Below are 12,535 nucleotides of genomic sequence, written 5' to 3' on the forward strand. Positions count from 1 at the left end.
TTTCCTCTGTGTCAGACATGTTTGTACAGACTAGCAATGAGACTAGCAAGCTTGGAAAACACTTTAAACAAAGTTAACAAGCAATATAAAAAACGTTACTGTGCCTTTAAGAGAAACAAATTTTGGCAAAATTTGAAATAACAGTGAAAAAAGGCAGTTACACTAACAAAGTTTTTACAGTGTATGTAACAAGTTAGCAGAGCATTGCACCCACTTGCAAATGGATGATTAACCCCTTAATACAAAAAACAGATTAACAAAACGAAAAATATGTTTTTTAAACAGTCATAACAACTGCCACAGCTCCTACTTTTGAAGCCTTTTGAGCCCATCAGAGATGTCCTATAGCATGCATGGGACTGCTGAGGATGGATGATCCGTGGACTGGATACACTTAACAAGAGAAACAAGAGGGAAATTTTGCCCAGTCCAAGCCGGTCTGGAGACCTAACCAGGCCTGGAACAAAGGTAAGCAGGCCAAGAAGCCTGCTGCTGCCTCTAAGACAGCATGAAAGATCAGCCCCCGATCCGGTAACGGATCTAGTAGTGGGCAGACTTTCTCTCTTCGCCCAGGCTTGGGCAAGAGATGTCCAGGATCCCTGGGCGTTGGAAATTGTGTCCCAGGGATATCTTCTGGACTTCAAAGCTTCTTCCCCAAAAGGAAGATTTCACCTCTCACAATTATCTGCAGACCAGATAAAGAGAGAGGCATTCTTACATTGTGTTCAAGACCTCCTAGTTATGGGAGTGATCCACCCAGTTCCAAAGGAGGAACAGGGGCAAGGCTTCTATTCAAATCTCTTTGTGGTTCCCAAGAAAGAGGGAACCTTCAGACCAATCTTAGATCTCAAGATCCTAAACAAATTTCTCAGGGTCCCATCTTTCAAGATGGAGACTATTCAAACCATCCTACCTATGATCCAGGAGGGTCAATACATGACTACCGTGGACTTAAAGGATGCTTATCTTCACATTCCGATACACAAAGATCATCATCGGTTTCTCAGGTTCGCCTTCCTAGACAGGCATTACCAGTTTGTGGCTCTTCCCTTTGGGTTAGCTACGGCACCAAGAATCTTTACGAAGGTTCTGTGGTCACTTCTGGCGGTCCTAAGGCCGCGGGGCATAGCAGTATCCCCTTACTTAGACGACATTCTGATACAGACGTCGAATTTCTAAATTGCCAAGTCCCATACGGACATTGTTCTGGCATTCCTGAGGTCTCATGGGTGGAAAGTGAATGAAAAGAAGAGTTCTCTATCCCCTCTCACAAGAGTTTCATTCCTGGGAACTCTGATAGATTCTGTAGAATCTATCAGAGGACAGGTTGTCAAAACTTCTAAATTCCTGCTGTGTTCTTTATTATACTTCTCGCCATTCGGTGGCTCAGTGTATGGAAGTAATCGGCTTAATGGTAGCGGCAATAGACATAGTTCCGTTTGCCTGCCTACATCTCAGACCGCTGCAACTCTGCATGCTCAGTCAGTGGAATGGGGATTACACAGATTTGTCCCCTCTACTAAATCTGGATCAAGAGACCAGGGATTCTCTTCTCTGGTGGCTATCTCGGGTCCATCTGTCCAAAGGTATGACCTTCCGCAGGCCAGATTGGACAATAGTAACAACAGATGCCAGCCTTCTGGGCTGGGGTGCAGTCTGGAACTCTCTGAAGGCTCAGGGGTCGTGGACTCAGGAGGAGGCACTCCTTCCAATAAACATTCTGGAACTAAGAGCGATATTCAATGCTCTTCAGGCTTGGCCTCAGCTAGCGGCAGAGAGGTTCATCAGATTTCAGTCGGACAACATCACGACTGTAGCTTTCATCAACCATCAAGGGGGAAAAAGGAGTTCCCTAGCGATGTTGGAGGTTTCAAAGATAATTCAATGGGCAGAGATTCACTCTTGCCATCTATCAGCTATCCATATCCCAGGAGTAGAGAACTGGGAGGCAGATTTTCTAAGTCGTCAGACTTTTCATCCGGGGGAGTGGGAGCTCCATCCGGAGGTGTTTGCACAGTTGATTCAACGTTGGGGCAAACCAGAACTGGATCTCATGGCGTCTCGCCAGATCGCCAAGCTTCCTTGTTACGGATCCAGGTCCAGGGATCCCAAGGCAGCACTGATAGATGCTCTAGCAAGCGCCTTGGTCCTTCAACCTGGCTTATGTGTTACCACCGTTTCCTCTGCTCCCTTGTCTGATTGCCAAGATCAAACAGGAGAGAGCATCGGTAATTTTGATAGCACCTGCATGGCCAGATCTGGTGGACATGTCATCCTTTCCACCATGGACTCTGCCTCTGAGGCAGGACCTTCTACTTCAGGGTCCTTTCAACCATCCAAATCTAATTTCTCTGCGGCTGACTGCTTGGAGATTGAACGCTTGATTTTATCAAAGCGTGGTTTCTCCGAGTCAGTCATTGATACCTTAATACAGGCGCGAAAGCCTGTCACCAGGAAAATCTATCATAAGATATGGTGTAAATATCTTCATTGGTGTGAATCCAATGTTTACTCATGGAGTAAGGTCAGGATTCCGAGGATATTATCTTTTCTCCAAGAAGGATTGGAGAAGGGTTTGTCAGCTAGTTCCTTAAAAGGACAGATTTCTGCTCTGTCTATTCTTTTGCACAAACGTCTGGCTGAGGTTCCAGACGTGCAGGCGTTTTGTCAGGCTTTAGTTAGAATCAAGCCTGTGTCAAGCCTGTGTTTAAACCTGTTGCTCCGCCTTGGAGTTTAAATTTAGTTCTTAAGGTTCTTCAAGGGGTTCCGTTTGAACCTTTGCATTCCATAGATATTAAGCTCTTATCCTGGAAGGTTCTGTTTTTAGTAGCTATCTCCTCGGCTCGAAGAGTTTCGGAGTTATCTGCTTTACAATGTGATTCCCCTTATCTCATTTTTCATGCAGATAAGGTAGTGTTACGTACCAAACCTGGTTTTTTACCTAAGGTGGTATCTAATAAAAATATCAATCAGGAGATTGTTGTACCGTCACTGTGTCCTAATCCTTCTTCAAGAAGGAACGTCTTTTACACAATCTTGACGTGGTTCGTGCTTTAAAGTTTTATTTACAAGCTACTAAAGATTTTCGTCAAACATCTGCATTGTTTGTTGTCTACTCTGGACAGAGGAGAGGCCAAAAGGCTTCGGCAAGCTCTCTTTCTTTTTGGCTAAGGAGTATAATATGCTTCGCTTCATACTTTTTCAAAGTTCTATAAATTTGATACTTTTGCTTCTTCGGAGGCTATTTTTGGGAGAAAGGTCTTGCAGGCAGTGGTGCCTTCCGTTTAAGCGCCTGCCTTGTCCCTCCCTTCATCCGTGTACTTTAGCTTTGGTATTGGTATCCCACGAGTAATGGATGATCCGTGGACTGGATACACCTTACAAGAGAAAACATAATTTATGCTTACCTGATAAATTTATTTCTCTTGTGGTGTATCCTGTCATTTTAAGGCAGGTGTTTTTTATTTTTAAACTACAGTCACCACTGCACCCTATAGTTTCTCCTTTCTCTTGCTTGTCTTCGGTCGAATGACTGGTAGTGGCAGTTAGGGGAGGAGCTATATAGACAGCTCTTCTGTGGGTGATTCTCTTGCAGCTTCCTGTTGGGAAGGAGAATATCCCACAAGTAATGGATGATCCGTGGACTGGATACACTACAAGAGAAATAAATTTATCAGGTAAGCATAAATTATGTTTTCTGTGTTACTACCTTTACAACATTTCCAAGTTTGACTACACTTAAAGGGACACTGTACCCAAAAAAATTATTTTGTGATTCAGATAGAACATGCAATTTTAAGCAACTTTCGAATTTACTCCTATTATCAAATGTTCTTCGTTCTCTTGCTATCTTTATATGAAAAAGAAGGCATCTAAGCTTTTTTCTTGGTTCAGCACTCTGGACAGCAGTTTTTGATTGGTGGATGAATTTATCCACCAATCAGCAAGGACAACCTAGGTTGTTCACCAAAAATGGGCCGGCATCTAAACTTACATTCTTGCATTTCAAATAAAGATACCAAGAGAATAAAGAACATTTGATAATAGGAGTAAATTAGAAAGTTGCTTAAAATTGCATGCTCTATCTGAATCACGAAAGAAATTTTTTGGGTACAGTGTCCCTTTAAGAATAAAGTGCATATATATTTTAGTCAAAAATTGCACATGTCAATGGGGGCCCCTGATCAATGGTAAGTAGGGGGCCCCTGATCAATGGTAAGTAAGGGGCCCCAAAATTTCTAGTGGCAGCCCTGCTTGCATATAACTATGTGTAAAATCCCTGCAAATGTCATCTCTACAGAAGCAATGCACTACTGGGACATCTAGCTGAACATATCTGGTGAACCAATGACAACAGACAAATGTGTATAGCCACCAATCATTAGCTAGCTCCCAGTATTGTTCTACTGCTCCTGAGCATATGTGTATATGCATTTCAACAAAGGAGGCCTAAATAATGGAGACTAAATAAAGAATATATGTTGTAACTAAAATATAGTCAATATGATCTGTTATTGCTCCTGTTTTGACCCACATTTATCTTTGTCCTTCCCTTGCTTTTTTTCAAGGTTACATCTTTTGCTTATAAAATATTTTTTTCATTAACTTTCCAAACTTCTGTAAAACACAAATTATCTTTAATTTTGTATTGAATTACATAAGTTTCAAGCTACTTTAAACAAAGTTTTTTTAAGGAAACATAAATGTCAGCTTTACAAATGTTAGCATAATACCTTCATAATTATTGTCCTAAAATATTAACTATAAAAGGAAAATATTTAAAAGACATGAAACCCAAATTTTTCTTTAATGATTCAAAGAGAGCATATAAGTTTTTTGGTATCCTATGTTGAAAAACATAACTAGGTAGGCTCAGGAGCGGCAATGCACTATTGGTAGCTCGCTGCTGATTGGTGGCTGATCATATAAGCCTCTTGTCATTGGCACACCTGATGTGTTCAGCTATCTCTCAGTAGCGCATTGCTGCTCCGCCAACAAAAGGATACTATGACCCCCGCCAGTTTCATTTGAATAAAACAAAAACCTGAGCACATTGTAATATACCACCCGTTCTACACGTATTACCCAATTGCGTTCTCCATTTTTACCTCTACTAAGCATGCATTTATGGATTTGCATTGAAAATAGCGAGCCGTACAGCCAAGCTTCCAATTGGATGCCGTAGAAATCTCAATGGCTTTGGAATGAGTAATAACAAATACAGGTACTTCTGAAAAATAATAAAAGCCAAATTAAACTTATATTTGTGTGCACTTCATCTTAGGACAATTGAGTTTCTACAAGTTTAAATAAGGAGCCTATAAACATTAAGTTGCACAAATAATGTATTTACATTGTGCACATGAATTAACCCTTTTGTGCACAAAATGTAAATGTATAATGAGGCTCCCAGTTTCCTCCTACCTTAGGCAGTGATGTGGCATGATACCTGACCTGCCTTCTCTGCACGTTCATAGCCATAATGCTCTGCCACTTCACAATAGATGCTATTTCATTAAATATACCTTCTAATATAGCAGCAGCATCTTCACTTAAAAAAAACAAAATGTATGCTTACCTGATAAATGTATTTATTTCCGGATATGGTGAGCCCATGGCTTGAGTAATTACTGTTGGGAATATCACTCCTGGCCAGCAGGAGGAGGCAAAGAGCACCACAGATAAACTTCTAAGTATCACTCCCTTACCCAGAACCCACAGTTATTCGACCGAAGGGAAATGGAGAAAAATGAGTAACACAAGGTGTAGAGGTACCCGAGGTTATAGTCAAAATAACAACTTAAAATAAAGGGTGGGGCCGTGGTCTCACCATATCCGAAAAGAAATTTATCTGGTAAGCATAATTTTTTTTAAAAAATTCCTAAGATATGGTGAGTCCACGGCTTGAGTAATTACTGTTGGGAACCAATAACCAAGCTAGAGGACACGGATAAATAGGGAGGGACAAGACAGGCAATCCTAAACAGAAGGCACCTCTGCTTGAAGAACCTTTCTCCCAAAAAAAGCCTCAGCCGAGGAAAAAATATAAAATTTGGAAAATGTATGTAGAGAAGACCAAGTCGCAGCCTTGCAAATTTGTTCCACAGAAGCTTCATTTTTGAAAGCCCAAGAAGAGGAAACAGCTCTTGTGGAATGAGCCGTAATTCTCTCAGGAGGCTCCTGTCCAGCAGTCTCATAAGCCAAACTAATTATACTTCGTAACCAAAAAGAAAGGAGTAGTAGCAGTAGCTTTCTGACCTTTACGTTTCCCAGAGAAACAAACAAAAATGGCAGAGGACTGGCGAAAATCCGTAGTCGCCTGTAAGTAGATTTTAAGAGCATGTACAACATCCAAATTGTGTAACAAACGTTCTTTGGAAGAATTTCCTGATTGATATTTCTATTAGAAACATCCTTAGGAAGGAAACCTAACTTAGTACGAAGAACCACCTTAACTGGCATGAAAAATAAGATGAGGGGAATCACACTGCAGTGCTGAGAGTCCCGAGACTCTTCAAGCAGAAGAGATAGCAACAAGAAACAAAACCTTCCAAGATAACTTAAACTTAAGATAACTTAAAAGATAAAATTCTAGGAATTCTAATTCTACACCAAGAGTAGCCCTTGGATTCACACCAATAAAGATATTTACACCATATCTTATGGTAAATCTTTCTAGTAACCGACATGCGAGCCTGAAGCATGGTCTCAATGACCGACTCAGAAAAACCACTCTTATACAGAATTAAGCATTCAATCTCCAAGCAGTCAGCTTCAGAGAAATGAGATTTGGATGAAGGAAGGGACCCTGAATCAAGAAGTGCTTTCTCAGAGGTAGTCTCCAAGGTGGGAGAGATGACATCTCCACTAGGTCTGCAAAACAGATCCTGCGAGGCCCTCTCCTGTTTGATGCGAGCAATGACTTGTGGAAGGAGAGCAAACGGAGGAAACGGGTATGCCAACCTGAAAACCCAAGGAACCGCCAGAGCATCTATTGACCTTGAACCGCACCTTGGAAGCTTGGCATTCTGACGGGACGCCATCAGCTCTCCGGCATCCCCATTTTAGGACTAAGCTGGAAAACACTTTCCAGGTGGAGTTTCCACTCCCTGGGATGAAAAGTCGGTCTTCTCAGAAAATCCGCTTACCAGTTGGCTACTCCTGGAATGTGGATGGCAGATAGACAGCAATTGTGGGTCTCTGCCCACTGAAGAATCCGAGTAACCTCCTTTATGGCTAAGGAACTCTGAGTTACTCCCTGGTGATTGAGGTTATGTTGTCTGACAGGAACCTGATAAACTGGGCTAAGGACAACTGAGGCCAAGCCAATATATGTCTATGAATAAGGCCTTACGGCCGAAACGCATAAAACAGCTCACTACCTGCTGCATCTTACATTTTATCTTTTTGTATCCTCTGCCACAATAAAAAATTTTCAATTTTTATAACTACCTTGTGCTTTGAATGACTTGCTGGTATTTTTGTATTTTTCTGCGGCCAAGCCAATAGAGCATTTTAAATTGCCCTCAACTCCAAGATGTTGATGGGAAAAGCAGACTCCCCCCAAGTCCTAAGGCCCTGAGCTTTTAACAAGTTCCAGACTGCTCCCCAGCCCAGCAGGCTGGCGTCCGTAGTCACAATCACCCAGGAAGGTCTCCGAAAGCATGTGCCCTGAGACAGATGTTCCTGAGAGTCTCTTGATAACTGATCTAACTCTATTCTATGAGATAGATCTGCATGGTCGCCATTCCATTGTCTGAGCATGCACAACTGGAGAGCTCTCAAATGGAATCGAGCAAAAGGAATGATGTCCATGGAAGCACCAATCAGACCGATTACCTCCATACATTGAGCCACTAAAGGATGAGCAGTAGCCTGAAGAGAGAGGGAAGAGGAAATGATTTTGTTTTTCCTGACCTCTGTCAGAAAAATCTTCATCAATAGAGAATCTATTATGGTCCCTAAGAAAACTACTCTTGTAGCAGGGGAAAGGGAGCTTTTTTCCAGATTCACATTCCATCCGTGGGAACGAAGAGTGTGTGAGATTTTGCTTGTTGAAAAATGGCGCCTGAACCAATATGTCGTCCAGGTAGGGTGCCACTGCAATTCCAGGAGAACGGATCTCTGCCAAAAGAGCCCCCAGACCCTTTGAAAAAATTGTGGGAGCCGAAGATATGCATTCCTTTAGGTCTTTTGTCAGTATATGGCCGGGTTATGATACAATATATTTAATAATTATCCTTTGAAATAAACCCCCAATAAACATGCATATACCAAACCATAAAATTAATGTAAATTCCTAAATTCTTTATATTAGTATAGACACATTGAAATATAATTTGTAGAAAACCAGATATGAATCAAAACTATACACTTTTAAACTGTTATAATATGCTATGCACAGCAAACCAAATCTACCTTTAGAACTAGCCTTATTCACAATTTAATTATATTACCTCACCACAATGAAATATTACAGTATGGGTCACTAACTTCCAGACAACTATATTTTAACAGTGCTTAGTTAAACAATAGAAAAATATACACTCTAATTAAAACACCAGAAGTTATATATAATTCTAAATGTAAACAGCCAGTTTATATGCCAATTTATCTAAGCTGAAATAAATTCTTAATTATCTACAATTAAGACCAATTCTATTATTATATATTTGCAAAGATAAATTACTTAGCATTAATGATTAGTTTTAAAATACATAGGCTATAAAATACAAGTTTTAAAATACAAATATGTTCTTTAAATCTATTAACTGCAGTTTAGTTATTGTTACTAAATACCTTTGATTTGAATATTTATTTTTATATATATATATATATATATATATATATATATATATATATATATATATATATATATATATTTATATATACATACACATATAGGGAGTGCAGAATTATTAGGCAAATGAGTATTTTGACCACATCATCCTCTTTATGCATGTTGTCTTACTCCAAGCTGTATAGGCTCGAAAGCCTACTACCAATTAAGCATATTAGGTGATGTGCATCTCTGTAATGAGAAGGGGTGTGGTCTAATGACATCAACACCCTATATCAGGTGTGCATAATTATTAGGCAACTTCCTTTCCTTTGGCAAAATGGGTCAAAAGAAGGACTTGACAGGCTCAGAAAAGTCAAAAATAGTGAGATATCTTGCAGAGGGATGCAGCACTCTTAAAATTGCAAAGCTTCTGAAGCGTGATCATCGAACAATCAAGCGTTTCATTCAAAATAGTCAACAGGGTCGCAAGAAGCGTGTGGAAAAACCAAGGCGCAAAATAACTGCCCATGAACTGAGAAAAGTCAAGCGTGCAGCTGCCAAGATGCCACTTGCCACCAGTTTGGCCATATTTCAGAGCTGCAACATCACTGGAGTGCCCAAAAGCACAAGGTGTGCAATACTCAGAGACATGGCCAAGGTAAGAAAGGCTGAAAGACGACCACCACTGAACAAGACACACAAGCTGAAACGTCAAGACTGGGCCAAGAAATATCTCAAGACTGATTTTTCTAAGGTTTTATGGACTGATGAAATGAGAGTGAGTCTTGATGGGCCAGATGGATGGACCCGTGGCTGGATTGGTAAAGGGCAGAGAGCTCCAGTCCGACTCAGACGCCAGCAAGGTGGAGGTGGAGTACTGGTTTGGGCTGGTATCATCAAAGATGAGCTTGTGGGGCCTTTTCGGGTTGAGGATGGAGTCAAGCTCAACTCCCAGTCCTACTGCCAGTTTCTGGAAGACACCTTCTTCAAGCAGTGGTACAGGAAGAAGTCTGCATCCTTCAAGAAAAACATGATTTTCATGCAGGACAATGCTCCATCACACGCGTCCAAGTACTCCACAGCATGGCTGGCAAGAAAGGGTATAAAAGAAGAAAATCTAATGACATGGCCTCCTTGTTCACCTGATCTGAACCCCATTGAGAACCTGTGGTCCATCATCAAATGTGAGATTTACAAGGAGGGAAAACAGTACACCTCTCTGAACAGTGTCTGGGAGGCTGTGGTTGCTGCTGCACGCAATGTTGATGGTGAACAGATCAAAACACTGACAGAATCCATGGATGGCAGGCTTTTGAGTGTCCTTGCAAAGAAAGGTGGCTATATTGGTCACTGATTTGTTTTTGTTTTTGAATGTCAGAAATGTATATTTGTGAATGTTGAGATGTTATATTGGTTTCACTGGTAAAAATAAATAATTGAAATGGGTATATATTTGTTTTTTGTTAAGTTGCCTAATAATTATGCACAGTAATAGTCACCTGCACACAGAGACATCCCCCTAAAATAGCTAAAACTAAAAACAAACTAAAAACTACTTCCAAAAATATTCAGCTTTGATATTAATGAGTTTTTTGGGTTCATTGAGAACATGGTTGTTGTTCAATAATAAAATTAATCCTCAAAAATACAACTTGCCTAATAATTCTGCACTCCCTGTATATATATATATATATATATATATATATATATATATATATATATATTTATCAATCGCGTATACTTCACCCAAAATCACAAAATCGATAATTCAGCTTCAAAACTTGTTTCACCTCATATGGAAATATGGATACTTGCAATGTGGATAATAAAAAGGTAGCCCAATTTGCTTAAAGATTGAATGTGTCCCACGCAACAAGTTATCAGTCCAGTTCAGCAAAAGTCAGCGAGCCTCCTTTTCTCCTCTTGCATTCAGCTTATATTGTCTTAATAATTGCTGAAACAATATGGGAGGCCCTTCGGAGCTGAACATCTCATTGGTCACCTGGGAGGTGCCTCACTTATTGGCTCTCTATGTGCTCTAAGAGAAAATTCATTTAGCTGTCATACCAGCTTTAATCCCCTAGGGGGCAGCAGACAACCAGCAAATACAGTCTCACCATCAATCACTGCTAATCCAAATATCTCCCTATATAATGATTATTTAACATACTATAACTTATTGCATTAATCACTTACAATATTAATTATAGATGGGGTGATATCATATCATTTTTCTGATTACTCCAATACCAAACACATTATGTTTTTAACATCATATTACAATTATCCCAAAATCCATTCAAAATTGCACATGGTCATTTCCCCAAATTTTAAAAAAAACACAGCATATTTCATATTCAGTTAATGTTCTTCCTGTCATTCTCCATTACCTTCCTGGAACACAGAAAAACTGTATTTATTTTTGAAATAACAACATTCTATATACACTAATGTAGTCATTCATTTAATTCATGGCAATCTGAATTTTTTTTTATTTATGTCATATAGAGACTTGCAGTGTTAATTTGCCTTGGGTTGTATATTGGAAACTCCGCAGGGGACAAATCACACCCCAGTGACATGTGCCATGTCCTCAGCCAGAAACTGATTTTTTTTTCTGAGGCCAATCAAGCTTCAAACAAAATCCAGTGAGCCATGGTTAGCTCATAATATGTTAGCTTATCAGAAAATAGTGCAGAACTTCGTCTACAACAGAGGTTGGTGGTCTAACATTTGATCATCAAGTAAATGTTAATTATTACTTTCCTGAGTTTTAAAGCCAGTCTTCATTAACTGACCAAATGCTTCATTTCTTTGTTCTCACCTGGGTGCATTGTAATCAGGAAGCAGGGGGTGTCTCACCCAGCCCAGACCATCTCATATCACATTTTTCTTTTTAGTTACAAATTGAGATATTAAATATCTATGATATATCTGTAGCTTGTTTAATTTTACTTACAGGTACCTTGACACTTTGGTTGTCATGAACTGACTCTCTTATACTAAAGGAAGAATGGAACTTATAGTCTCCATCTTGGAGGATTGAACTTTGAGAAACTTGTTTAGACACTTAGAATGGGACGGAAAGTTCCCTCTTTTTTGGGAACCACAAATAGGTTGGAGTAGAACCCGAGACCCTGTTCCTGCACTGGAACTGGAACTATCACTCCCAGGGAGGAAAGATGTATACATTTCAAGAATGCCTCTCCCTTTATCTGGTCTGCAGATAATCTTGAGAGATGGAATCTGCCTCTGGGAGGAAAAGTCTTGAATTCCAATTTGTAACCCTGGGATACTATGTGCGAAGTCGAGAGATCTGGGAAATCTCGTATCCAGGCTTGAGAGAGCTGAGAAAGTCTGCCCCCACCTGATCCGATCCCGGATCGGGGGCAAACCCTTCATGCTGATTTGGAATCAGCTGCAGGTTTCTTTGATTGTTTCCCCTTGTTCCAAGATGATTGGATTTCCAAGAAGACTTGGATTGTTCCTGCTTGGAAGAAGAAGGGGAAGGCTTTCCTATAAAGTTACAAAAGAAACGAAAATTACTCTGACGTCCTTTAGGCCTATTCTTCTTATCTTTAAGCAGAAAAGACCCTTTTCAACCCGTAATATCAGAGATAATTTCTGCCAAACCGGGTCCAAACAAGGTTTTGCCCTTGTAAGGAATCGCTAGAAGCTTGAATTTAGAGGAAATGTCCGCAGACAAGGATAAGACCCTGCAGGCTAGGACAGTGAAACTAGAAGTAACAACCT

The sequence above is a fragment of the Bombina bombina genome, chromosome 1 (genome assembly GCF_027579735.1).
Source record: "Bombina bombina isolate aBomBom1 chromosome 1, aBomBom1.pri, whole genome shotgun sequence".
In the NCBI taxonomy this organism is placed as follows: domain Eukaryota; kingdom Metazoa; phylum Chordata; class Amphibia; order Anura; family Bombinatoridae; genus Bombina; species Bombina bombina.